At 53.3% G+C, this 13,876-nt stretch overlaps 1 long non-coding RNA gene across 1 annotated transcript; it reads right to left on the bottom strand.

The window, feature by feature from the left end:
- Positions 1-908: 908 nt before the first annotated feature.
- LOC140406867 (uncharacterized) lies at positions 909-3,681 on the bottom strand. Its single transcript, XR_011939349.1, has 2 exons — positions 3,541-3,681; positions 909-3,231 (listed from the first exon to the last, which is right to left on the bottom strand). It is a non-coding gene; the product is annotated as an uncharacterized lncRNA (long non-coding RNA).
- Positions 3,682-13,876: the final 10,195 nt, after the last annotated feature.

Below are 13,876 nucleotides of genomic sequence, written 5' to 3'. Positions count from 1 at the left end.
CCCAGGTAGCCATCCTCAAGCATCCGTCTCTGCTGTGTGGATACATGGACTCCATCAGCTGAATCGGTTCCTGTACCACAAGGACTTTGACATCTACATTTACCGGGACTTCAATTATTCGCCAAGGATAGCATTAGCTGGCAAATAAACTACTCATGTATCCAGGAGCCAGTTAAATGTTGCAGACGTATGGAATGGAATGTGTCTGCACGTTTTGCATATTGGTCAGCTGAGCCCAGCATTGTTTTTATTTTGCATGCTTTCAGTCTGTTACATAATTACCTGGGAAACGGAACTGCCAGGCGTCCAGTGACATTCTGTCTGACCGTGTTTTTCTTTCAACAGTTAGGGTTCCCATTTCTGAAGTTTTGAGTTTAATTTCCTATCCGAGGTCGTGTTAGGTTTTGAACTCGTGAACATGATGTTGTTAAAACTGTGCAATATTGAGCCTGTTAATCTTTCCAACGCTTGCACCCAATTTTCCAAATGCTAACAATGGTTGTGAAGAAATAAACTAATCCTGAGGTACACTCTTCAGCAATGTGTCAGGGCGAAACTCGTTTAAGGTGAAACAGCAGCTCAATTTACATTCAATAATACAGAAGTGCCAATGAGTTGTGACTTTTTAAAAAGTAAATCTGGAGAATCTTGTGAATGTGGCGTGGGTTGCGATAATTGGTCATTCTGTAAACGTGGGTCGCTTGAAAAAAGTTTGAAAAACACTGCTTTAAAAGACGTTGATTTCAAAGCACATTAGTTCCTGAGTCAGACAACTCGAAATTTCAGCTGGCCTGCTGAAGGAAAGTTGCAATATTGTCATCCCTAAATCCTTTGTTTTTTTAAATGACAATTTATGGCAGGGGTTGTGCCATATTTTGTTTGTCGACATCAATAGGAAGTCAACAGACAAATTTTCCAAGTGGTTGCTTTATTGAAAAACAAAATCATTGCAAAACACACAGCAATGGACAGCATTAAAACACAAGTTAGAATGAGGTGGCACATTGCCCGATTCATTTGCACTGTGAACAGTATTAGGTTTTCTCTGGAAGAAAACTAGCATTCTGCTGTCTGCAGTTATCCCGGTGATGAATTTGGCATATGACATCAATACAGCCCCTGAAATATTCAAACGTAATAGCCTTGGCCAGGAGACATATTCCCCAATTCATGTCCAACTACTAGATTACAAGTGCCCTCTGTTGGTCGATTCAGGAACTAAATTGTTAGGATGTTGTTAGTCCTGATACAAGTGTGGAAGGTCTGCATTCATCAATATTAGGACGGTAGCATTGGGAAGAAGGTGCTCCATTCCACCCCCCCACCCCCACACACTCACAGCACCGCAAAGCTGCATACTTAGGCGCCTACTATACTCCCTGTACACACACGACTGCGTGGCAAAATTTGGTTCCAACTCCATCTACACGTTTGCTGACGATACGACCATAGTAGGTCAGATCTCGAATAACGACGAGTCAGAATACAGGAGGGAGCAGCGACAACAATTTATCCCTCAATGCCAGCAAAACTAAAGAGCTGATCATTGACTTCACACACCCCAGGGCCAAGGTGAAGATGTTTAGCAGTTTCAAATTCCTAGGGGTAAACATCTCCAAACATCTGTCCTGGTCCACCTATGTCAACACTACCACCAAGAAAGCTCAACAGCACCTATACTTCCTCAGGAAACTAAGGAAATTCGGCATGTCCACATTAACTCTTACCAAATTTTACAAATGCACCATAGAAAGCATCCTATCCGGCTGCATCACAGCCTGGTATGGCAACTGCTCGGCCCAGGACCGCAAGAAACTTCAGAGAGTCGTGAACACCGCCCAGTCCATCACACGAACCTGCCTCCCATCCATTGACTCCATCTACACCTCCCGCTGCCTGGGGAAAGCGGGCAGCATAATCAAAGATCCCTCCCACCCAGCTTACTCACTCTTCCAACTTCTTCCATTAGGCAGGAGATACAAACACACACAAACAGACTCAAAAACAGCTTCTTCCCCACTGTTACCAGACTCCTAAATGACCCTCTTATGGTCTGACCTCATTAACACCTGTATGCTTCATCCCATGCCGGTGTTTACGTAGTTACATTGTATACCTGGTGTTGCCCTATTATGTATTTTCTTTTATTTCCTTTTCTTTTCATGTACTTAATGGTCTGTTGAGCTGCTGGCAGAAAAATACTTTTCCGTGTACCTTGGTACACGTGACAATAAACAAAAATCCATACTCCCAAAAATACATACCAGAATCAAGCACTTTCTGCCACATCAAGTACAGTGTAACTAGTTTTATGCTCTGAAGAAGTCATACTGATTTGAAACATAACTCTGTTTCTCTCTCCATAGATGTTGCCGGACCTGCTGAGATTTTCCAGCATTTTCTGTTTTATTGCAGATCACTAGCATCCACATTATCGCAGAAAAATAAATCCCTCTAGTCTACCCCAACAATGTTACTCAGTTCCAACATTACAGCACTTCTGCTATACCAGTTGATATTGGTACCATTCTCTACCTAATTGCCATAGGCCTTGGGAATGAAATTAGCAGTGTTGAATTAAGGTCATTTTGTTGTTGTAGGTTCATCATATCTGCAGGGAACTGGGATGACAGGCCCGACATACTTCACATAGTCCACACACTGCCAGCACACAGGAGACTTTCATCTCATCCACCTGGGCTAATTAATACAGGTCCCATCAGTGACAAGTCAGCACCTTACCCACAATGCACCCAGTTGTCTCAAATTAATTTCATTGGCAGCAGGAATTGCATACAAGGAAAATTCCTGGTGAGCCCTGAACAAAGCATTATGGGGAAAGGTCAGGGGTGTGGGACTAATTGGACAGCTCTTTCTAGGTACGATGGTACAAGCCTCCTATATAGAACCATTCTATTACTTTTTAAAATGTGCTTTTTCATGGATTCACCCAAATAACTAAATAGCAATATTTTTCAAGCATCTTGATTCTAATGTGTATTTGCTTACAGAAGTTAATGCAAAGATAAAAGGTTGAATAAAAGATGATCAGCTTTTCTATCTTTTCTAAAGTCACTTTAGGGCCAACAGCCAGAGGGTTCCGAGCTCTGCACCCTCTCAAGATTTTGCCAAGGAAACTGCAGTATTTGTATTCCACAGACGGTGTTCTATTTCACATCTGATAAGCCCATTTTCCATGAAATGTCTCCTGTGGCGTCATTATACCTGCACCTGTGAAGCATACGATAAAAAAAACATCTGACTGATAACCTTTTTAAAAATCACAATATCATCCAATTAATAAATATCCTTTATATTTTGAGCATACAAGTGAGATAGTGCACATGAGGACAAAGTAGAAGACTTAAATCAAACACTTGCATTGTCAACTGTGACAGTGAGTGGCACTCTGTAGTGTCGAGTGTCCCTGCAGCAAATGGAGGGGAATGCCAGGTTTTGGCCTCAATAACAGATGTAGTGAGACTGAAATATGTAGTCAGGTCATGCTGTAGAAAGTAACAGTTGCAAGAGTACACTTACCAGAGAAGTGAAACGAGCTGCTGGACACCTTCTTGCTCATTAAAGGAAAAGGTGGATGCTGGAAATCTGAAAAAAAAGCAGAAAGTGCTGTCTAATCGCACAGAAACATTCACCGCACCAACCACCCACACATTCACCGCACCGTCCCCCCAGACACAGACACGGCACCGTCCACCCACACACAGACACCGCACCGTCCCCCCCCACAGACACGGCACCGTCCCCCCACACAGACACGGCACCGTCCCCCCACACACAGACACCGCACCGTCCCCCCACACAGACACGGCACCGTCCCCCCACACAGACACCGCACCGTCCACCCACACAGACACCGCACCGTCCACCCACACACAGACACCGCACCGTCCACCCACACACAGACACCGCACCGTCCCCCCACACAGACACGGCACCGTCCCCCCACACAGACACGGCACCGTCCCCCCACACACAGACACCGCACCGTCCCCCCACACAGACACGGCACCGTCCCCCCACACAGACACCGCACCGTCCACCCACACAGACACCGCACCGTCCACCCACACACAGACACCGCACCGTCCACCCACACACAGACACCGCACCGTCTCCCCACACAGACACGGCACCGTCCCCCCACACAGACACGGCACCGTCTCCCCACACAGACACGGCACCGTCCCCCCACACAGACACGGCACCGTCCCCCCACACAGACACGGCACCGTCCCCCCACACAGACACGGCACCGTCCCCCCACACAGACACGGAACCGTCCCCCCACACAGACACCGCACCGTCCACCCACACAGACACCGCACCGTCCACCCACACAGACACCGCACCGTCCCCCCACACAGACACCGCACCGTCCCCCCACACACAGACACCGCACCGTCCACCCACACACAGACACCGCACCGTCCCCCCACACACAGGCACCGCACCGTCCCCCCACACACAGACACCGCACCGTCCACCCACACAGACAACGCACCGCCCCCCCAAACAGACACCGCACCGTCCACCCACAAACAGACACCGCACTGTCCACCCACACAGACACAGCACCGTCCCCCCACACACAGACACCGCACCGTCCACCCACACAGACAACGCACCGCCCCCCCAAACAGACACCGCACCGTCCACCCACAAACAGACACCGCACTGTCCACCCACACAGACACAGCACCGTCCACCCACACTGCACCGCCAACCCACACAGACACCGCACCGTCCACCCACAGAGAGACACCGCACCGTCCACCCACACACAGACACCGCACCGTCCACCCACACACAGACACCGCACCGTCCACCCACACAGACAACGCACCGTCCCCCCACACAGACACGGCACCGTCCACCCACAAACAGACACCGCACTGTCCACCCACACAGACACAGCACCGTCCACCCACACTGCACCGCCAACCCACACAGACACCGCACCGTCCACCCACAGAGAGACACCGCACCGTCCACCCACACACAGACACCGCACCGTCCACCCACACACAGACACCGCACCGTCCACCCACACAGACAACGCACCGCCCCCCCAAACAGACACCGCACCGTCCACCCACAAACAGACACCGCACTGTCCACCCACACAGACACAGCACCGTCCACCCACACTGCACCGCCAACCCACACAGACACAGCACCGTCCACCCACACTGCACCGCCAACCCACACAGACACCGCACCGTCCACCCACAGAGAGACACCGCACCGTCCACCCACACACAGACACCGCACCGTCCCCCCACACAAGACACCGCACCGTCCACCCACACAGACACCGCACCGTCCACCCACAGAGAGACACCGCACCGTCCACCCACACACAGACACCGCACCGTCCACCCACACAGACACCGCACCGTCCACCCACACAGACACCGCACCGTCCACCCACACACAGACACCGCACCGTCCACCCACACACAGACACCGCACCGTCCACCCACACAGACACAGGACCGACAACCCACACTGCACCGCCAACCCACACAGACACTGCACCGTCCACCCACACACACATTCACTGCACCTTCCACCCACAGACACCGCACCGTCCACCCAGACACCGCACCGTCCACCCACACAGACACCGCACCGTCCACCCACACACAGACACCGCACCGTCCACCCACACACAGACACCGCAGCGTCCACCCACACAGACACCGCACCAACCGCACACACACGCACACATTCACCGCACTGTCCACCCACTCACAGACCCTGCACCGTCCACCCCCACAGACATTCAGCGGACCGATCACCCACACACACTCACCGCACCGTCCACCCCCACAGACATTCAGCGGACCGATCACCCACACACACTCACCGCACCGTCCACCCACAGGCAGACATTCACCGCACCGTCCACCCCCACAGACATTCACCGCACCGATCACACACACACACACATTCACCGCACCGTCCACACACACACACATTCACCGCACCGTCCACACACACACATTCACCGCACCGTCCACCCACACAGACATTCACCGCACCGTCCACCCACACAGACATTCACCGCACCGTCCACCCACACAGACATTCACCGCACCGTCCACCCACACACAGACACCGCACCGTCCACCCACACACAGACACAGCACCGTCCACCCACACAGCACCGCCAACCCACACAGACACCGCACCGTCCACCCACAGAGAGACACCGCACCGTCCACCCACACAGCACCGTCCACCCACAGAGAGACACAGCACCGACAACCCACACCGCACCGTCCACCCACACACAGACACAGCACCGACAACCCACACCGCACCGTCCACCCACACACAGACACAGCACCGACAACCCACACCGCACCGTCCACCCACACACAGACACAGCACCGACAACCCACACCGCACCGTCCACCCACACAGACACCGCACCGTCCACCCACACACAGACACCGCACCGTCCCCCCACACAGACACTGTACCGTCCACCCACACAGCACCGTCCACCCACAGAGAGACACAGCACCGACAACCCACACCGCACCGTCCACCCACACACAGACACAGCACCGACAACCCACACCGCACCGTCCACACACACACACACACACATTCACCGCACAGTCCAACCACACACACACACACACACATTCACCGCACCGTCCAACCACACACACACACACACACACATTCACCGCACCGTCCAACCACACACACACACACACACATTCACCGCACCGTCCAACCACACACACACACACACACACACACATTCACCGCACCGTCCAACCACACACACACACACACACACACACATTCACCGCACCGTCCAACCACACACACACACACACACACACACATTCACCGCACCGTCCAACCACACACACACACACACACACACACATTCACCGCACCGTCCAACCACACACACACACACACACACACACATTCACCGCACCGTCCAACCACACACACACACACACACACACACATTCACCGCACCGTCCAACCACACACACACACACACACACACACATTCACCGCACCGTCCAACCACACACACACACACACACACACACATTCACCGCACCGTCCAACCACACACACACACACACACACACACATTCACCGCACCGTCCAACCACACACACACACACACACACACACATTCACCGCACCGTCCAACCACACACACACACACACACACACACATTCACCGCACCGTCCAACCACACACACACACACACACACACACATTCACCGCACCGTCCAACCACACACACACACACACACACACACATTCACCGCACCGTCCAACCACACACACACACACACACACACACATTCACCGCACCGTCCAACCACACACACACACACACACACACACATTCACCGCACCGTCCAACCACACACACACACACACACACACACATTCACCGCACCGTCCAACCACACACACACACACACACACACACATTCACCGCACCGTCCAACCACACACACACACACACACACACACATTCACCGCACCGTCCAACCACACACACACACACACACACACACATTCACCGCACCGTCCAACCACACACACACACACACACACACACATTCACCGCACCGTCCAACCACACACACACACACACACACACACATTCACCGCACCGTCCAACCACACACACACACACACACACACACATTCACCGCACCGTCCAACCACACACACACACACACACACACACATTCACCGCACCGTCCAACCACACACACACACACACACACACACATTCACCGCACCGTCCAACCACACACACACACACACACACACACACACACACACATTCACCGCACCGTCCAACCACACACACACACACACACACACACATTCACCGCACCGTCCAACCACACACACACACACACACACACACATTCACCGCACCGTCCAACCACACATTCACCGCACCGTCCAACCAACCACACACACACACACACACACATTCACCGCACCGTCCAACCACACATTCACCGCACCGTCCAACCAACCACACACACACACACACACACATTCACCGCACCGTCCAACCAACCACACACACACACACACACACATTCACCGCACCGTCCAACCACACATTCACCGCACCGTCCAACCAACCACACACACACACACACACACATTCACCGCACCGTCCAACCACACATTCACCGCACCGTCCAACCAACCACACACACACACACACACACATTCACCGCACCGTCCAACCAACCACACACACACACACACACACATTCACCGCACCGTCCAACCAACCACACACACACACACACACACATTCACCGCACCGTCCAACCAACCACACACACACACACACACACATTCACCGCACCGTCCAACCAACCACACACACACACACACACACATTCACCGCACCGTCCAACCAACCACACACACACACACACACACATTCACCGCACCGTCCAACCAACCACACACACACACACACACACATTCACCGCACCGTCCAACCAACCACACACACACACACACACACATTCACCGCACCGTCCAACCAACCACACACACACACACACACACATTCACCGCACCGTCCAACCAACCACACACACACACACACACACATTCACCGCACCGTCCAACCAACCACACACACACACACACACACACATTCACCGCACCGTCCAACCAACCACACACACACACACACACACATTCACCGCACCGTCCAACCAACCACACACACACACACACACACACATTCACCGCACCGTCCAACCAACCACACACACACACACACACACATTCACCGCACCGTCCAACCAACCACACACACACACACACACACACATTCACCGCACCGTCCAACCAACCACACACACACACACACACACACACACACACACACACATTCACCGCACCGTCCAACCAACCACACACACACACACACACACACACACACACACACACATTCACCGCACCGTCCAACCAACCACACACACACACACACACACACATTCACCGCACCGTCCAACCAACCACACACACACACACACACACACATTCACCGCACCGTCCAACCAACCACACACACACACACACACACACATTCACCGCACCGTCCAACCAACCACACACACACACACACACACACACACACACACACACATTCACCGCACCGTCCAACCAACCACACACACACACACACACACACACACACACACACACATTCACCGCACCGTCCAACCAACCACACACACACACACACACACACACACACACACACACATTCACCGCACCGTCCAACCAACCACACACACACACACACACACACACACACACACACACATTCACCGCACCGTCCAACCAACCACACACACACACACACACACACACACACACACACACATTCACCGCACCGTCCAACCAACCACACACACACACACACACACACACACACACACACACATTCACCGCACCGTCCAACCAACCACACACACACACACACACACACACACACACACACACATTCACCGCACCGTCCAACCAACCACACACACACACACACACACACACACACACACACACATTCACCGCACCGTCCAACCAACCACACACACACACACACACACACACACACACACACACATTCACCGCACCGTCCAACCAACCACACACACACACACACACACACACACACACACACACATTCACCGCACCGTCCAACCAACCACACACACACACACACACACACACACACACACACACATTCACCGCACCGTCCAACCAACCACACACACACACACACACACACACACACACACACACATTCACCGCACCGTCCAACCAACCACACACACACACACACACACACACACACACACACACATTCACCGCACCGTCCAACCAACCACACACACACACACACACACACACACACACACACACATTCACCGCACCGTCCAACCAACCACACACACACACACACACACACACACACACACACACATTCACCGCACCGTCCAACCAACCACACACACACACACACACACACACACACACACACACATTCACCGCACCGTCCAACCAACCACACACACACACACACACACACACACACACACACACATTCACCGCACCGTCCAACCAACACACACACACACACACACACACACACACACACATCACCGCACCGTCCAACCAACCACACACACACACACACACACACACACACACACATTCACCGCACCGTCCAACCAACACACACACACACACACACACACACACACACACACACATTCACCGCACCGTCCAACCAACCACACACACACACACACACACACACACACACACACACATTCACCGCACCGTCCAACCAACCACACACACACACACACACACACACACACACACACACACATTCACCGCACCGTCCAACCAACCACACACACACACACACACACACACACACACACACACATTCACCGCACCGTCCAACCAACCACACACACACACACACACACACACACACACACACACATTCACCGCACCGTCCAACCAACCACACACACACACACACACACACACACACACACACACATTCACCGCACCGTCCAACCAACCACACACACACACACACACACACACACACACACACACATTCACCGCACCGTCCAACCAACCACACACACACACACACACACACACACACACACACACATTCACCGCACCGTCCAACCAACCACACACACACACACACACACACACACACACACACACATTCACCGCACCGTCCAACCAACCACACACACACACACACACACACACACACACACACACATTCACCGCACCGTCCAACCAACCACACACACACACACACACACACACACACACACACACATTCACCGCACCGTCCAACCAACCACACACACACACACACACACACACACACACACACACATTCACCGCACCGTCCAACCAACCACACACACACACACACACACACACACACACACACACATTCACCGCACCGTCCAACCAACCACACACACACACACACACACACACACACACACACACATTCACCGCACCGTCCAACCAACCACACACACACACACACACACACACACACACACACACATTCACCGCACCGTCCAACCAACCACACACACACACACACACACACACACACACACACACATTCACCGCACCGTCCAACCAACCACACACACACACACACACACACACACACACACACACATTCACCGCACCGTCCAACCAACCACACACACACACACACACACACACACACACACACACATTCACCGCACCGTCCAACCAACCACACACACACACACACACACACACACACACACACACATTCACCGCACCGTCCAACCAACCACACACACACACACACACACACACACACACACACACATTCACCGCACCGTCCAACCAACCACACACACACACACACACACACACACACACACACACATTCACCGCACCGTCCAACCAACCACACACACACACACACACACACACACACACACACACATTCACCGCACCGTCCAACCAACCACACACACACACACACACACACACACACACACACACATTCACCGCACCGTCCAACCAACCACACACACACACACACACACACACACACACACACACATTCACCGCACCGTCCAACCAACCACACACACACACACACACACACACACACACACACACATTCACCGCACCGTCCAACCAACCACACACACACACACACACACACACACACACACACACATTCACCGCACCGTCCAACCAACCACACACACACACACACACACACACACACACACACACATTCACCGCACCGTCCAACCAACCACACACACACACACACACACACACACACACACACACATTCACCGCACCGTCCAACCAACCACACACACACACACACACACACACACACACACACACATTCACCGCACCGTCCAACCAACCACACACACACACACACACACACACACACACACACACATTCACCGCACCGTCCAACCAACCACACACACACACACACACACACACACACACACACACATTCACCGCACCGTCCAACCAACCACACACACACACACACACACACCCCACACACACACACATTCACCGCACCGTCCAACCAACCACACACACACACACACACACACACATTCACCGCACCGTCCAACCAACCACACACACACCCACACACACACACACACACACACACATTCACCGCACCGTCCAACCAACCACACACACACACACACACACACACACACACACACACATTCACCGCACCGTCCAACCAACCACACACACACACACACACACACACACACACACACACATTCACCGCACCGTCCAACCAACCACACACACACCCACACACACACACATTCACCGCACCGTCCAACCAACCACACACACACCCACACACACACACATTCACCGCACCGTCCAACCAACCACACACACACACACACACACACACATTCACCGCACCGTCCAACCAACCACACACACACCCACACACACACACATTCACCGCACCGTCCAACCAACCACACACACACCCACACACCCACACATTCACCGCACCGTCCAACCAACCACACACACACCCACACACCCACACATTCACCGCACCGTCCAACCAACCACACACACACACACACACCCACACATTCACCGCACCGTCCAACCAACCACACACACACACACACACCCACACATTCACCGCACCGTCCAACCAACCACACACACACACACACACACCACACATTCACCGCACCGTCCAACCAACCACACACACACACACACACACACACATTCACCGCACCGTCCAACCAACCACACACACACACACACACACACACATTCACCGCACCGTCCAACCAACCACACACACACACACACACACACACATTCACCGCACCGTCCAACCAACCACACACACACACACACACACACACATTCACCGCACCGTCCAACCAACCACACACACACACACACACACACACATTCACCGCACCGTCCAACCAACCACACACACACACACACACACACACATTCACCGCACCGTCCAACCAACCACACACACACACACACACACACACATTCACCGCACCGTCCAACCAACCACACACACACACACACACACACACATTCACCGCACCGTCCAACCAACCACACACACACACACACACACACACATTCACCGCACCGTCCAACCAACCACACACACACACACACACACACACATTCACCGCACCGTCCAACCAACCACACACACACACACACACACACACATTCACCGCACCGTCCAACCAACCACACACACACACACACACACACACACACATTCACCGCACCGTCCAACCAACCACACACACACACACACACACACACATTCACCGCACCGTCCAACCAACCACACACACACACACACACACACACATTCACCGCACCGTCCAACCAACCACACACACACACACACACACACACATTCACCGCACCGTCCAACCAACCACACACACACACACACACACACACATTCACCGCACCGTCCAACCAACCACACACACACACACACACACACACATTCACCGCACCGTCCAACCAACCACACACACACACACACACACACACATTCACCGCACCGTCCAACCAACCACACACACACACACACACACACACATTCACCGCACCGTCCAACCAACCACACACACACACACACACACACACATTCACCGCACCGTCCAACCAACCACACACACACACACACACACACACATT

The sequence above is a fragment of the Scyliorhinus torazame genome, unplaced genomic scaffold (genome assembly GCF_047496885.1).
Source record: "Scyliorhinus torazame isolate Kashiwa2021f unplaced genomic scaffold, sScyTor2.1 scaffold_965, whole genome shotgun sequence".
NCBI lineage: Eukaryota > Metazoa > Chordata > Chondrichthyes > Carcharhiniformes > Scyliorhinidae > Scyliorhinus > Scyliorhinus torazame.
The sequence above is the reverse complement of the archived record's forward strand: the minus strand, read 5'-3'. Positions and strand labels throughout refer to the sequence as shown.